An 18,299-nucleotide genomic window follows, 5' to 3' on the forward strand; every position below is an offset into this window, starting at 1 on the left:
AACTAAAAAACCGCATTAGTCTCTTTACCGATTTTCGTAAGATCTAATTTTGGTCACAAGGCTTACCTAGAGACATTTTTGTTGTAGAATACATTCAGGAACCTCATCCTTGTGGTCGGTTTAAAATAATGAATACTAGATAATATAACACGAAGAAGAATAGGACTGTCAGTAGTATAGGGCAGTGAATAGAAGTTTCAACTTCACCAGCAACTCTTTACACAATATTCCTCTATCACAATTATGCGTCCAGTTGGTATAGCCTCCTAGGCAGATGTTAAATATAACAAGGCCCAACAAATGTTGTTTTCAATACTTGGTGATTTTTAGATTAGGTTACCAAAGTCTTTGTGTGAAATCTGATCTGAATCTGATCGTGTTTATCTACTTTTGTAACTGATAGTACATTGTCTTAATCTCCCTGTGCGGCAGGAACAAAAAGCGTTCGAATGATTTAAATTCTCCCTAACGCCTTTAAAGTCGCCGTCAGCCGATGGTGTTGTTTACATTCGCCGGCTGTTAATGGATCCTGTTCCATGCAAATGTAGGCGTAGTGATAGAAGTACGGCTAATATTAGGTACTCGGACTCATTATTACTTACGTCAATATTATTACAGTCACTGTATGTTCTGTCCTTCGAAAATCAGATACATTTTAGCATGTATATTGGGTACCAGACAAAACTAAATATAAATCGTTTTTACATACTTGCTTTCTTCAAACTTCAATACGTAGACGTGACGTAGCTGAACTATTTATTTAGACAAAATCTGCAATACGAAGCAAAGTTGTGTTGTTTTCATCGGCATGCACCTACTATCAGTCAAAGGTATCAGTCATGCAGGAAATATTTTAGGATAATTTAACACACATGTATTTGTAAGTATTACAAATAGCAGGCTGACGGAATCGTCTGGCGCGAAATTATTTAAAAAAATGCACCACTTGGTATGTACATTTTTCAAATTGACGACTACATATTCTATTATAGAATAGTCGATACAAAACATCGATCGATACTCAGTGTTTTCTTTGGATAAATGCCGAGACGCTAACAAATAGACGGCGGAAAAGTGAATTGATTTGCGCTACTGGTATTTTGTTACGTGATCGTATAAAACTAGCGAAATAAGTATTTAGATAGACATATTATGTGATTGTTGTACATTTATTAAGTTAAAGCGGACGTGGATGTTATTTTTGGAGGCAATATAGAAATTATTGGAATACCTATTTGCCGTTGCAAACTGAATTATTGCGAGGATAGTACCTCTAGGTTATTTGATAAGGGTGACAAGGTGCTTCTTGTAAAGATTAATTTATAAGGCATTTTCAGCTGAATTACTAATCACGTCAATTCATTTAATTTATTTTAATAAAACCTTTTTGTTACCGCGTACTTGATCTAAATCATTACATACTGCACGTTTGTATTCATATTCTTAGGTGAAGGCCAACGATAAATCGCCCAAGTGTGGCAACTATTTATCCATGTTAAATCCTACCAATCAATAGTCATGTGTGCTATAATTAATATTCATTCAATTCGAATGATACAATATTACCGTCACAATCTGCTACTAGGTAAGTGGGTTAAGTAAAATCACAACGTCGGACAAAGCTGGTTTAAAAAATATTTTCATTGTTTAATAAACAACCAAAGTAGGTTATCGTTTGAGATAAGAACGCGTCACATATGATGCAGTCGTTCAATTTGTGCTACCTAGTCCAAGAACAATAAAGGAAATAAGGTAATAAACTATCTTTACCGTGGTGTATCTGAATGTCTTAGGTAGGCAGCAAGCTGCACAGTCATGCACGCTTCCTAAAACTGTGCATCATAAAACGTGATGGAAACGTTCCAGTCAAGTCTGTTTCTCATTCCCCATTTGTAAGGAGCGTTCGGAGTTGGGTCGCGCAAATTTGTCTGCTCCAAGCTTCCCGTTGTTGACGGACGATACGCACATGGCCAGCGCGTCATAAAATGTAATTTACAACCATGTTTCGTGCGCATACGCCTTTAGTCTCTGATACATTTTATGTATTATGTTACAGCTTTAAATTTCTTTCCCATTTGATGTTCCTTTGCCCTTGATTGGGCGAAATCTATTAGATACTATGAAGGCTAGTCTTGCAAAATACGCGAGTGCAGAATACTGAATAGTAGTCTAAAGATGGAGCTCTAATACAGTTAGTTTAATTTTTGTGTGGTTCACCAACCAATGTTAACACCAATAACATACTTCAGAACTATTTGATGTAAAAAGTAGTAATGTAACACTCATTAAAAAGTTAACACCACAAGCACAACATTTAACCTATCAATATTTAATAAAATAGATTTTCTTTCTTGAATAATTATTTAGTATTACGAAATTAATCACCATTAAATCATAATAAGACCCTTTGTGCCCTTTGGTTTGCTTCAGGTCCTTAATTTCTTCTGATAGTTATGTCGGCTAGCAATGTCGGATAGTTAAAATGTGGTGCAACTTTTGGCTACGGGCAGACAAGCATTATAGTGGGGGGGGGGGAGTCTTTGCTTTTGCTACTCTTGCTACGTGATTTTTCCGGAACAAATCACAAATCCTTATCAATACTATTCCTTATAATATTATTTATGCTTTATATGTTTTATTTATAAAATAACAGTTTTTATGGTTCTCTACGAAGCATCGAGCATTATTCATATAGGCTGTACGGGTAGGTAACCGGTATACGGTCAACACGCTAAAGCCAACGTTCCCCCTTGATACCAGGAATCGTATTTAAAAAAGCGTAATTAATTATTTAAGTATATCGGATACCACAAAATTTCATTTAAACTGGGTCGCCACATTTGCATCGACCAGCGATGTCTACATATTCGCACGTTGAACTACGTATGATGGCAATGACATTCAGTTGTCACCCACTTCTGCGGTGGTGGGAATAGTGGGATGGGAACCTCGCAATGTATAGTGTACATCGCCTTGCGATTCTGCTGCCCTGGTACCTGAAACTTTACTGGAGCTTGCACATTGCAGCTCTTGTTCTATGAACGAGAAATGCGCGCTCTTGGACTATAAGCCGGCGACGAAGTACGACTTGGATGCAGTGTGCTATTTTGCTGGTTTCGTATGAACTTTTTAAAAAGTCTATGCTCATTAAAATGAAATATAATGTATGTATTGCAAATGACACATTGAAAAAAAAATGTTGTTAAAATAAACATAATTATTATTTCAAGAGGATTGAAGATTCAGCACAAAAAAATTGCACGTTATTAAATTTAGGCAATTAATTTTCGCAAGTATTAAAAATAAAATAAATTTAACAGCAACCTAAAATAATTACTTATCTTTAATTGCGCATTAATTAAGGAAAAGCAGAAGCTTATTATATGCTTGTAGTTTTAAAATTTTCTCGAAAACGTCAAGATTCTATAACTGCAAGATGCATCGTTTCCTCGATTTACGGAGGTTGCAATTTTGCATCGCGAAGCCAAAGATTACCAGGTTCTCATAAATTCTAAGAGTTTATAACTACTGCATTCAGGTATCCTAGGATACGGCGTCCGTCACGCATGCGTGGTCAGCCGGGAAATGCAATCGAAAGTTAACTTAAGAAGGTTTATTAATGTGTTACTTAATATTTATTACTATTCGATAAGTACTAATAGTATAATAATTTAAATGGCAGCATATCTTGTCCATTTCTAGAAAGCAAAATTCTGTATAGAATTTGAAAACCATCCACTTTACAATACCTAGTAGAAAATGTACCTACAAGATCAGATACGCCGTAACGCTTATATTTTTTTTTCTTAAAATTTGTGTGATTTCAATAACTTAAAGTGCAATATTTAATAATATTTTTATTGGTTGCGTAACTTTATTCAGGTCAACAATTTTTAGAAGAAACAATAATAAAATGATATGGCAAATAGTCAACTATTGTACTCTTTCTAAAACACTAAACTTATCAATGACAAATTATACGCTCGCATATTCAAAAAAGGTGTAGAGCGTGTAGGTATTGCGTTTGCAGCAGACGGCACCAATTTTTTACATTTAGTGTATGTACTCTACATATAGTTGTTCTCCTTCCAACCGGAACACTAAAATCGTAGAGTTAGATAATTTACCCATCAAATATTACAATTTTGGAATTTGGACTAATCTCGCCAACTTTGAAAATCACTTGCTTAATTAGTATAGCACATTTATTTACCAGTACAGTCGGTCAAAGCTCGTTATACATTTTTTAAGAATTTGTTGTTTATTTAAAAACTGGGTCAGTTTCGTTTAAATTTCAAACAATAAGCAACGGAACTTTCATTTGTGGTACTGCAGAAATGACTAATAAAACTTAGTATTTCTAGACGCAGGACTTAAAATATCACCACCGGTGAGAAATGTTTGGATTTTCAAAATAATTCGAAAAGTATTTGACCGCTCTTTCTGGTAACTGTTAGGATCTGATCTTCTCCTTGTTTTTCAAATGGCTTCTATATCCAGGATCCAGGATAAATAATAAAACTCTACATTCCAGATAGGCGGACAAAGAAAGCGTTTTAGGTACATTACCGTTATTTCCCATGGTAACACAAAAAGGTCGTTATAATATATTAGATGTAATACCAAAAAGTCAGTAGTCTATTGGAGCATGAAAATATCTTAATATATCGAAGTCTACACGGTCAAGAGATCATACAGACTGCATTGTTTGGCTAAGTATTCGCTCGGGGAATCAAAACTTCGTTGAGCTACTTCCCGAAGACCAAAATTAGGGCTAGAAGCAGCATCATAGCTGTATTTTTATTGCTCGATTTCAGTAAGCCCCTTAATTTTCAAAACTATCTAAACAAAAGGTATAAATAAATTTGTATAGAAACGACCTACGACAAAACTAATTGTTTTATCACAACAATATTTATTATTGTCGCTTAACTTGTCCTTTACATAATTAGTATAAAGTAGGTAACGATATCCATCCATACACAAGCAACTAAATGCTTTATTAAGAATCCACAGGTTAGTTAAAAATGTTTTTTGGTTTTGACATTTTAAACTAAAGCTAAGTACCGATATACTATTACTAAAACTACAGTCTACAAACGTAGCAAACAATTCGTCACGACAAAGACAAAGACTGTGTTTTTCTGGTCAGCATTAACAAAACGAAACTAAAAAAGATATCGACCAACCAAAACGAGCGAACCTGTAACAGAATTATTGATCATTTTATTCAGTGTGCCAACTTCGGCAAGACGTAGCAGAGCCAGAGCGGTCACGGCGCCATTCGTGCTGCGAAGTCGATTAGAAAACTGTCGTAAAATGCACAGAGGAAGGATTGAATGGCTCATCTAAATGGTTTTGTCTTGGAATCAAAATGTTATTAATAAGCTTAGCTAGCTTGCGAACCATGCGAATTTTTAGTTTTACTTGTTTTGTTAATAAGCCTAAGCAAAATAGCTTGCGATTCCTTATATTTTTTAAGCTGTATTTTGTGTTAACCTATTGAAAATGAATTAAACTAGTCAACATTAAAAAAATGTAAACCTAGAAAATATATTTTTATGCTGCGCTGATATTTGTAAGATGTTAGCAAATCCCAATACCTCAGCGACTAGGTTAGGTCTTACGCATGCGTTCTTTTCGACTTGGGGGTTGTCAGATAGAAAACAGACAGAATCTCAACTACAACGTGATGATGAAAGTGGTCTTTATAGATTTACTAAATAATTTGAAATATTGCACTATACCAGCAATATATTTTTCCCACTACATTGCTTTAATCTTACATATTGGTTAGAAGCCTCGATACCAGTTTCTGGTCTACAAAATATCGGGTTAGCACCCAAACCAGTTCTGCACTATATTGATTGAAAGCGAAATAACTTACCAGGCTAGCATGAAGGAAAAGATATTGGGGACTTGGACGCATGCGTCGAATTTTGAATGCATGTATTTAGGTACGACAAAGTGTGTAGGATGTCTACCAGGGTGCAACGTAGCTTAGTGTTCGTTCCTGAATGTGACGTCACGAGGCAGATGAGACAGCAGCACACCCCTTTCACTTGTTTGCCTTATGAAGGTTGGCAGGGGTTTGAAATAAAATTTAAAAGTTTAATCTAAGTTAAGTTAATAAATGAAAGTTTCTGCACCTGAAAATGAATACTGTTTTGCATTTAATTGATGAAAACTAAGCCATTGCCGAGGGCCAACTGTGATAGCCAGATAGTAAAAATTTTACCATAAGATTTAAATTTTCCATAAACACAAGCAATTCTATAAATAAACATCGAGGTTAAGCAAGGCTTTTTACTTTCATGAATTTATACCGTTATTAAAAAATGATATTATTATAAAACCGTGGCATGCTTCTGGCCGCTTCGAATAGCTTGCAGTTTTTTCAGTCAACTTTTACTAGTAGAATCTTTGGAAAATAGATCAAAAACTGCTCGATAAAAAAATATTTCCAATTAATTTAAACGCAGACTTATTGATTGATCGATATAATATTTCAGTTTTTATGGTCCCTTACCTAAAGAATATGAAGGAACCATAACCGAGGGTCCGCTGTCAGGCAATCTGTTCCTCCATCAGGAGCCACCAAAGCTATATATTTTAAAATAAAAGAGAAAACTGTTTTTACGTCTAGCCTATTTGTACGGAACCCTCTGTTGCGCAAATCTAATCCTCTCTTTTTTATTAATTTGAATGATATAAAAGCATGGCATGCGTTTGGTGGCGAATGATGGCAGTTTTACCTGTCAATTGTTAGTATAATCTTTGAAAATTGGAACAACTGATAATGGATGAAATAATCCTGGATAATTTTGGTAAAAAAGTCAATCAAATATCTATAAAACTGAGCGTAGACTTTTAACGTTGCACCGGGCTGTACTGATACTGATAGTTTAGGTAAACTTCTGGACAGGACTGTACGTCCGTCGAGGACCTCTTGCTTTATGATTCCCTGGTACTAGATTCCGTTGAAAACTTGCCTCTATATAGTATAGTTTATAGATTTGATGAATGTTGTTTGTTGCCAATTCACTAAATGATTAAAAGTCTTCATAAATGATGATATGTCATTACGATTTAGTAGCAAAATAATGATCATTAGCAAATTAGCATATTTATAAATCCCGCTGTTTATACACGGCAGGACTTTAAGATATACGATTATCCTTCCTTTTCACCTCACCTCCTTTACCAGTTGATAGCAAAAACAATTAAAAACAACACAATAAAATAGAACTGAGAAAGTCCTAGCCTTTTAATAAAATTGATTTAATTCTTTGAAAAACAGAACAACTCCTTCCAAGAACTGATCATGTAAAATTGCAATAAATTGTATTGATACTAAACTATATTGATAGTTGAGGTCAACTTCAGAACTGGACTGTACGTCGGTCGATCACCTCTTTGATTATGAGCCCCTGGTACTAGATTCGGCTGAAAACTTGACTATATAATGTAGTTTATAGATTCGATGAGGTGAAAATCGGCATGGGTACGGTGCATGCGGTGTTGCTTATTCAATATATTAAATACGTCTTGAATAAATAATGATGTCATTGTGTCATGACCATCCTGTAACAAATTATCATATTAATTTCTTGAGCTTTTAAAAATATATATCTATTAACCAAAGCCCAAAAACAAAGCTAGGGATGCTTGATAAAGTTTATTTCTGATAATATTTTAACCCATTCAGATTTAAAACTTAACAGTTTCTCATGCACCGAATATGAACGCGGTCGAATTAGCATTTTTTTAAGTAAAGCTAGAAGAGGCATACTCCTGATCCTGAATCAAATTAACTGATGATTAAAAATTAATGCTGCACAGGATACCCTGAAGCGAAATAATGTTTATTTTATATATTGAAGGCAGAATATGATGTGCAGCATAGGTAGAGCGTCTAAAAAAACATAGTTTGCACATTATTAAGGTCAGATTTAATGGCGTTAAACCGACAAAAACTACCTACTACTATATTGTCTTGTCTTACACATCGATAACTCATTTATGATATTCGATTAAAATGCGTAATTTCTAGGATTAAATGCAATTGAACTAAGTATAACATTTTGAAACGCTTGGCAATAAGCTACAGGTAGTCGAAAACGCTAGCTGCAGTTAACGTTGAAAATGATATCGATCACTCAACCCAAAATATACTAGGAGACCATGCATTCACAGAGGCTATGCCCTTTTTTCCCGCCAAACGAACTGTCAGGCACTTGCACCACCCTTTTAAAAGGGAGAGTGGGGAGGGGTGGAGGAAAGCTCCTCCTCACCAGCTATTGTGAATATCGATGGTTAAAAATCGTCGATTGTTAATTAACAAATGATTTATGATATAAAAAGTCAGGCGTTACGCGTGACGGAAAACTTGTCTCTAACGCCGATAAAGTAGTTTCACTTCGAACAGGCCTTGTTACCTCTACGTTCGTCACATTATTTTAACGACAAATAAATATAATTTAAATTATTCGCACATGGTACGTAACATTCACACTTGGTTGGAATAAAACATAATTTTAAAATAAATAAATGAGTTGTCTCTATTTAATTAAAACACCAAAAATACAGACATAAATATGAGACATAACTCTCTAATAGACATAAATCTCTTATTATCCTTGTCTTTATAAAAATACAAATAATCTTGTTATTTATTCATTTAATAGTTTAAACAATAAGTAAGGTTGTTATTGATTTTTGGCGTAGAAGCTACGATGACCAGGCAATCATGAGGACAGACAGGAGTATATGTCTGTCTAGCCTTATAAACCAGCCAGCATAACTTGAACGCATCGATTTTTCTCGTGTGACCGAGCCAAGTAATACTAGGGCGTCATAAATCAAAAGAGTTAACCAATATCAGAGGGTTAGTCATTCATGTTGCCAGACTAAGTACTTTACACATTTTTCAGGTAATTGCGTTTGTATGTCTAGATCCTTAAACTGGTTTGTCACAATTTATTTTCAGTAAATGACGAATCTTAAAAAGTAGGAATGCATTCGAGTATTAACTGATTACTGGTAGTACTGTAAAACTAAATTAACTTAAATTTGAAAACAAAATAAAAATTATGTATTTTTTACAAAGCGTCTATTAAGACATTTAAAGAGAGAAATTAAAACAATTGAAGATTGTTTACAACCGAACTATTGGACGTTGAATGTAAAAAAACTTTGGTGATTAAACCCCATGTAGCTTTCCAGACAATCTAAAATAATGGAGAAAATCATCATTTCCATGGCCACACTGATCACAATGACGTCAGCAAAGTTGTATACCTACACTTAAATACTAAAAGGGGGATGGGGTGTAGGTTACGACCCTACACAATTCATTCAGCTCGTTGAAATGTAAGGATTAATTCATACGGTCGATGTGTGATGTTTCGATGTATCATGTGTACCTACCAGTTACCACCTAAGTTCACATTGAGTATTGAAAGCTCCAATGTTGTTATATGAAGATGTTGTTTAGAGGAATACAAGAATAATTCTCGCACATTTTAGTGAAATCCTTAATTCTGTTTGGCACTTCGCTATTGTGACCCATTGCCCGTTCGCAATTCTTTCCATGGATTTCCAACAACGCAGTTTACTTTCGCAGTTGACGTTTAGTAACGAGCTCCTCTCGTAAAGTCTCCTCCAGTAACAATGCGTCGACAAAGAAACATATATTCCATTGCAACGCTTTGTGTGAATAGAGCCTTATAAAACTGCACGCTTGTCTGGTCTAACAGAGCATGCGCCAGCAGATTGTTAAGGATACCTGTGTTATGCGTAAAGCTCCTAGCCTCTTAGTCCCTGGTACTCGGAGAATTTCAGTGAACTCTGTACAAAGAATATAGACGCTCGTTCTCTCCACTGATACCATACTTTTAAACCATTGAAAAACTCAATAAACCCTATCGCTGACAAAATTGCGTCAAACATGCGGCTTAAAGCGAATTATATGCCAAAACGGAGTGATTTATGTCTGCAATTCAGGGCCAGACTGTAGATACCTACGTAAAATAACAGAAAACACATAACTCGAGACGACCTCCTTGGTCGAGTGGCGTACGCACCGGTTTCAAGGTGTCGCTAGCTCCGAGGTCCCGGGTACGATCCCCGGTCGGGTCAATGTAAAAATTATCATTTCTACATTGACTCGGGTCTGGGTGTTTGTGGTACCTTCGTTGTATTTGAATTCCATAACACAAGTGCTTTAGCAACTTACTTTGGGTTCAGAACAATGTATGTGATGTTGTCCGCATTTCAAAAAAAAAAGATCCGACTCGAGAAGTCCTGAAAGTGATCTTGTTCGTAATTGTTGACAATACAAACTTAATAGATCGTAACAGTTAATCTCAATTACGCCACAAGACCGCGCGCGACATTGATATTTGAATTGTTTTTTTATATTAAAAAACAAAAGATGTTATAAAAAGTAATTGACCAATTTTATATTCTTCTTAATAACCACTAAGCAATAAAGTAAACACAAAACACACTTGTTTGATCCATGTTACTTCTACTAGTGATTTGAGTTTTTTGAATTTTCATTAATGGAATTTAACATCGAACTCACAAGAAAAGGCTTTAGATGGGGACAAAACTCTTAGGAAAACAGTAAAAGAAATAATTTATCTCATAGAACTGCTATCGAACTTTGCCAATATTTTTTCCAGATTGCGCGGCGTTCTGAAACAAACACGTTTTATTTTTTTAATAAATGCTATTCGAATATCAATTAAACTAAGACTTTTCTACAAACGATAAAATACAAATAAGCATGATTTCAATAATTAATTTCAAACGTGGCACCATTAGCAACACATGGCATTAATAGGAAAATTTACAATTTGGTTGGAACAAAAAAGTAATTTCTAATAATTAAATGTTTGTTGTCTTTATTTTCATTAAAAAACCGTAACCAAATTTTAATCTTATATATCCTTTGCCTTAATAAATATAACTTTATCGTACGTACATTTTATTAAGTTGTAATAAGATTTGTTATTGATATTTCTTCTAGTCTTGGATTGGGACGAAAGTACTAGGAGAATATAAAATCAAGGAATTTATATCTATTAACTATCAAAGTATGGTCAATTTTTCTTTCAGGAGTCTTTTTGCGTCTTACCAGTCTGTCTAGTTAATTTTTTATTGAATATGGTTTATGATATGACTGTGGCTTTGTGGCACTTTAATATATTGAAATCACAAAATTAGCTATGTTCTTTAAAAATAAAAACAATGAAAATTTTAACTATTTCAATTTCGCGCGCAACTGAATAATGATAGAGTCACCATCTCTTTCTGCCAAACTGCGCTATTTCATGTTTGCCACCCGAATTTTCTATTGTGTGATAGACTGAATATATGAATATCAGCTCTTCCTGCATTGACCTCCCTTAAAGTCACACAAGCACGATACGTCAGTGCACTGAATGTCTGTAAATGCTAACATGCTCTATTTCATGTTTTGCATGTAAACTGTCTAATGTGGGAGAGACTGAACAACCTGACTTGGTTCCTACTTTAATTTGCCCCCTTCACCGGGGGTGGTCACCCACACAGTCACAACTTGTACATCGGTGCAGTTATTCAAGTCCATAAAAGCTGACATGTTCTATCTCACGATTTGCATACGAATGTGCATGTTGTGCGATAGACTGAACGTATTAAGTAAGTTCCTAGTTTGTATTTTATCACCCTTTCATTGAGAGATTGAAGCCTATACAATCTGATGCACACTGTTTCACGCTTCCGATATAAATTTGATTGTTGTGTGACGGACACACTCTATCAGTGTTTGTTCCTAGTTTCAAACATTTAATCCTCTTGGGGGGATGGTCTCACCCCTTCATCGCTTATGTGCTCCTAGTCAACGGACTTCTTTAGAACGGCTTTTAGTGAAGTCCTGCTCTACATCTCCTTCACTATCTCCACTTTATAGTATTGAGAAAGACTTCAAAACATTATTATTTCAACTCACACCTGAACTCTATTCGACTCTATCCTATCCTTCTGCCTCTGCAGTATGTCGTAGTAGTTGTCGATCCAATAGTCAAGGACGACCTTGTTATTTTGGATTCAATGCTAGTGTAATTTTAAAGTTCAATTTGATTTGTACGGGGTTTATCATCGAACCTCCTTCAAACTTATGAGCTCCTGATATTATCCTGCTGTTTGCGGGTACTGCAGTGGTACTGCAATAAGGTAGTAGTACTACGGATATGTTTCGAAACCGGTAACGATATTTGTTGAAAAAAAACGTTGTTTGGGAGGTAACGAAAACGCTGCTTAAACGCTTTAAGATATACAAAAATAATGATTCATGATCAATGATCGTGTAATTAATTGTGTATTTTACGGAAAAGTTACCATGCGTGTTTCTCTTAAGGATAAAATACTAAATTCATTTGAATACTTTGTGGACAAGTGGGCAATTATAAAGCCAAATTGGAAAGCTATTGCCTAAATACAGTATTAAGGTAAACGCTCCTAATACGGCGGTAGTCAAAATCACTTCCTATTACGGTGGTATTTCTATTTTCGCGTTTTATTCCCGTTTTATTCAGTGTAGGTAGACCAAAACCGAAACTATTTATTCTAAATTTTTACTTTATGACTAAATTGACGTTTGCAAGTATAGCACATAGACAACACAACAAAATCAATCAGTCTCTGTAACGTAATCGACGTAAGATCCATACAAACACGGAACAACAAAAGTAAGTACACAAATATTTAGAAACTAAGTTTTTCGTATTAAGATGCTGTTCGAGTTTGTTCTTTTGTTATTTATAGCATTTTCTTATTATTACACTCACTATTTAAATAGCTTATATATTGTAAGTCATGTTTTTCCAAAAATATTAAAAATAAAATACCGCCGTAATACGATACAAATTTTGAAGATTAATCCTAATACGGTGGTATGACTCCGAAATAGGAAAAGTACTGGACATGTTTAATTGTTTATAACTTTCAATTGATTAACTTATTCAATTAGTTTCAAGTTTAGTTGAAATAATGATTAATCACATAACTTAGAAACCACATTCTGTGGTATGTTTTCTGAATTGGAAATCTAGTTAAATATGAAAACAGTCGAGTAAAAAATGGTAGTTTCTTAGAAGAGGCAAAAATGGGAATGTGTATTTTGATTTATCACGAAACATTTATTTCGTATAAATTTTGACTTGAGTTTTATAAATCTGAGCCAAAAAACTGTTAATGTTTGATTAGGCATTTTTACTCTTTTGTTTATCGAAATATTTATGGGTCAGAATTAGGATTATCGAAAACATGAGTAGTTTTCCTATTACGGCGGTAATTATTTCCAGGTAACTCCGTGTAGGGTTCTAAGATCTCCTATTACGGTTCTATTCATTTATCCTATACATTTAATAAATCTGTGGAAGGGTCAATTCTGTACACTGAAAATATTGAAAAAATAAACAGCAGGGAGTGACCAAACCCAAATATGTGATTAAAATTTATTTTGTCTGTCTGTATTTCAGGCATCACGAAAAAAATAACTAAAAATACTTTATTTTTCAGTTTTATCCATAGACGTTGTTCTGTCTGTCTGTGATAGAACGGCGGGTGCCGGGGAAAGTGATTTAATCCCTCGAATACCATTGATTCTCAACTATTATTATTAGTTATTATTATTATTTATTTATTTAATTTTCCATTTCAATTTAATTGAATACAGTTTCCTATAGCTTTATGTTACGCCATGAAAATAAGGTTCAAGATAGGCCCTAGGAGTTGCTGGCGTAGATCTTGTTTTAGATGGGCCACTTTATGTAGCTCCTTCCCGTGTGAGCAGTCCAAGATATCTTCATGTTTATATTCCGGACGAGCTCACTAACAATGTTGTGTATGCTGAAGCTCTCAATTAACTTTCTGACGCATTGTCACGATCACTTTTTATTTTTGCAAGCTTTTCGTCACTGTCAGTAATTTACTGCTACATGCTACTTATCAAGGTCAGAATTACTATGAAAAAAATACTTACTACAGTATGGCTCAATAGAGGGATCTCCTTAATTATTATAGGACTAGCCGTATTTGGGTCCCATACATATTTATAAGAAGTCATTGTCAGAGTTACTCAAAATGGAAATAATTCATTCACCATTCATTTGATTGTGCAATTTAATAAAATCAATTTTCAATAAAGGAAAAACTTTTACTAACACATTAATATTATTAAATAAATATTATTTGTACGGAACTTTAATGTATATAAGTTCTGACCCTCCGTATTAGGAGCCGTCTATCGCAGTATCTAATAGGATCAGAGCAAAATTGTACCTCCGTATTAGGGAAATTCGACCAGACTATTTAAATATTTCTTTAAAATAAGAAATATCATCAACAGAATCATAGTCTCAACAGCAATACAAAATATAAATTCCACTTTTAACGATAGAATTTCGTTTAATTTTTCCACCTTTAGAAATACCTACAAATGCTTATTTTTGTTTCTTACTTTCAAATGTTGTGAAATACCTCCGTAATAGGTGCTTTTACCTAATAAATGTGATTTCATAGTTGTCTATCCAATGGACAAGGATGACGATCTTATTTTGGATTCAATGCTAGAGTACTTTTAAAGTTCAATTTGATTTGTACGGGGTTTCATCCTCGAACCTCCTTGAAACTTATGAGCTCCTGATATTATCCTGCTGTTTGCGGGTACTGCAGTGGTACTGCATAAGGTAGGTACTATTTATGATACAGATATATTTTTTTCACGACCAACTAAGGTTTTACAATTCGACCTTTGCGAATAGTATAACATACATCCTACTAATCCCTACTAATAATATTATTAATGAGAAAGTAACTCTGTCTGTCTGTTACGCTTTCACGTCTAAACCACTGAACTGATTTTAATGAAATTTGGTACAGCGATAGAGTTGACCTTGACAAAGAACAAACGATAGTTTTTATCCCGGACTTTTGAAGAGTTCTCTTGGAAACGCGATATAACCGACCTCGACGCGGGCGAAGCCGCGGGCAAAAAGCTAGTTAATATTATAAATGTACAGTTTGTGGGAGTGTATGGATGTATGTTTGTTGTTATTATTTTAAGCAAAAACGGCTAAACTGATTCGGTTGAAATTTGGTATGTAGAGAGGTGATACCCTGAATTAACACAAGTAGGTATGCTCGTTTTTATCCCGGTCAAAATTGATGAAACCGTATAAGTAACGATATTTGTTGAAAAAAAACTGTGTTTGGGAGGTAACGAAAACGCTGCCTAAACCCTTTAAGGTATAACAAAATAATGTATCGTGTAATTAATTGTGTATTTTACGGAAAAGTCGTATACGTCTTTCTCTTAAGGATAAAATACTAAATCTATCTGAATACTTTAACTAGTGGGCAATTATAAAGCTAACTTGGAAAGCTTTTTGCATAAATACAGTATTAATCAATGTGATTACATAGTTGTCGATCCAATGGACAAGGATGACGTCCCATCTTATTTTGGATTCAATGCTACGGTTTTAAAGTTCAATTTGATTTGTACGGGGTTTTATCCTCGAACCTCCTTGAAACTTATGAGCTCCTGGTATTATCCTGCTGTTTGCGGGTACTGCAGTGGTCCTGCAATAAGATAGGTACTACAGATATATTTTTTTCACGACCAGCTAAGGTTTTACAATTCGACCTTTGCGAACAGTATAATATACATCGTACTAATTAATCTTATAAATGTACAGTTTGTGAGAGTGTAACTTGTAACTGTAACTTGGAAAGATAATTAATCCTTATCATTTTAAATACGAGTACGTTAGTTGACATGAGCATTTCATGAAGATTGTTTTTCTCTTAACATCATGCAAATTAAATAGATTAAGAGAAATAGCAAAATAAAAAAAAACGCGCCACAAAATTAATGACGTGTCGCCGGGACAAGGCTGGACCGCGCGGGCAGGGTAGAAAACAATTGGCTCATCGCTGAATACCCGAATACTGTACATAACAACATACGATACTAAAATAAAACAAACAGGGTGAGCTAAAAAAATTGCTAGCTTTTAAAAATGGCTAGCTATTGAAAGATAACCTTGTAATATTCATGCTGTGATTGGAAATTCTGGTAGTCTTAGAACTTTTTCAAGTGTCCTGCACTGGATATATTTAGACGATATTTTCGCAACTAGTTTTTGTGTGAGTAAGTAATGCGAAAAACAGTGTTATTTTTATTTCGTTTTATGCATTTATAGAAAACTTGAGAAGTACTTGTAAGAGCTTTTCCTTGTTTATTGATTTAGAGTGATTAAAAATTTTACCCGTTACCACTTTCCAACAGGTTTGGCGGAGTAAATGTGGTTTAGTTATTAAATCACTGTTACTTTGAAAAGTCGATATGTATTGGCTCCAATAGACTTTAAAGTTATAAGCTAAGATTTAATTATTATTAAAAAGATTAAAATTTACTAACGCTCAAAACGACTTTCTTTAAAACGGTTAAGTCACGCATATTTATCGGGATAGCCCGACCAATTTTGGAGGCGGGTTCAGTTCACGAAAAAGGAGCTTCGGGTGGTTTTCGAATTTAGTCGGGTAATTTCTTATGGATACAGCTTTTTACTCTAGCCCTGTTTTACAAAACTTCGATTAAAAATATGTAGGTGTATTATAGTGTAGGTTTAAATAACGTTTAAATGCAAAAAATAAACGCAGCTCTATCTTATTTAGTACTGTGAAAACTATATTTTTTTAGCATTTTCAGTTATAATCTGTACAATATAAAAAAAACAGTTAGTAAACAAACTCAAATTGGATTTATAATATAGTTGAGAAATATTCAGGAGAATATTTGGAAAAAGCATCACAAAATCGATGCCTACACCGACACATAGCTCTCCCCATTTTCCTACCCCCGCGCGTCCTCAGGTCATTCACTGCGCGCGAAACAAGCTTAGCTACCAGGGCTGCAGTCACGCTAGGAGGATCGATAGATGCAATTTCACAACTTCATCCCCTAAAGCCTCTTCCCTCGTATGGTCCCCTAGTAGCCAGCCAAAATCATAGTTTTTCTATTTCATCTAACATGAAGTTCGTGCGAAATTGTGAAACTAGTTTATTGAGTTTGACATTTTGAGTCGTATTTTGTTATTTTGCTCAGTTCAACAAACTTTGTTTTCAATAGTTGTAAGTGTTAACTATTACATTAACTACTTTTTAAAACAAGATTTTGTCTCTATAACCCCGAAGAGAATAGTTTTATGTATTATGGCGGTACTTCAACTAGACGATACGCATACGACTTCATTGCGCGCCAGGATTAGCAACCCCTAAGGTGAGAAGGGGTAGGGCGAGTACGCCCGAATGTCGTGGCGGGTGGGCCTTGTGGTTCTATGTATGGAGTTGTATGCATTATGCACGAGGTGTAGGTCAGAATAAAACGCAGGCAAAGTACTAATGTCACTGTAACGTATTTTTTTTAATCATTTTGAAACATCACTGACGAAATTCAACGGAAAACATCGTGAGAAACAAAAATCGGAGTCTGTAGGTTGGTATTATTATTGTATACAGGACCAGCGACAATAATAAGTTTCCCAAAAAATATAAAGACTAACCAGATTTTTTTATCCTAAAGTCTTTGTCCTATTCATTCGTACTGTCGTAGCACATTACTTCGGCGTTATTTTATAAGTGATCTGTAAATACCTATCTTAAATACACGAATCTAATGAAGTTTTTAAAGTAAATTTTTATTTTTATTACTTACAAGATATTTGTAATTTATTAGTTTTTGTTATAAACACTATTGTACACCAAATTTTATCCAAATAAATGCTTTATTTTCATCATTATCTTAATCGTTCTAGCATGTTCTATATTTTCGGGCCTCAAGTACCTGTTTACGAGTAACGCTCTTGCAGTCAGGTTTCAGAGAACTGCCGCGCCTCATTTATCAAACATTGCCGCCTCGGTGTGATGTGTCAGCTGTCATCGCTACAAAGTTTATTATCCGGCCATTATGCTCTGCAATCAGCAAATATTTTGTGAGTATGTCTGCATGGGAATCATGTAACATATGATACTAATTTGTAAGTATACTGGTTTGTGGCAAAGTCCGTACGTCACGTACTTTATGGCTTAATCTATGACCAATTTATTACTTGAAAAAAGTCGCCAAGAAATTGTTTTAAAGAATTTAGTTTATTCGTGGTTAAAAGTAAAACTCGTTGCTTGCAATATGAGTAAGGATTTTGAAAATATTTTAATGTAAATATGTTTAAAAAACAGATACACAA

Source organism: Trichoplusia ni, chromosome 7, assembly GCF_003590095.1.
Source record: "Trichoplusia ni isolate ovarian cell line Hi5 chromosome 7, tn1, whole genome shotgun sequence".
In the NCBI taxonomy this organism is placed as follows: Eukaryota; Metazoa; Arthropoda; class Insecta; order Lepidoptera; family Noctuidae; genus Trichoplusia; species Trichoplusia ni.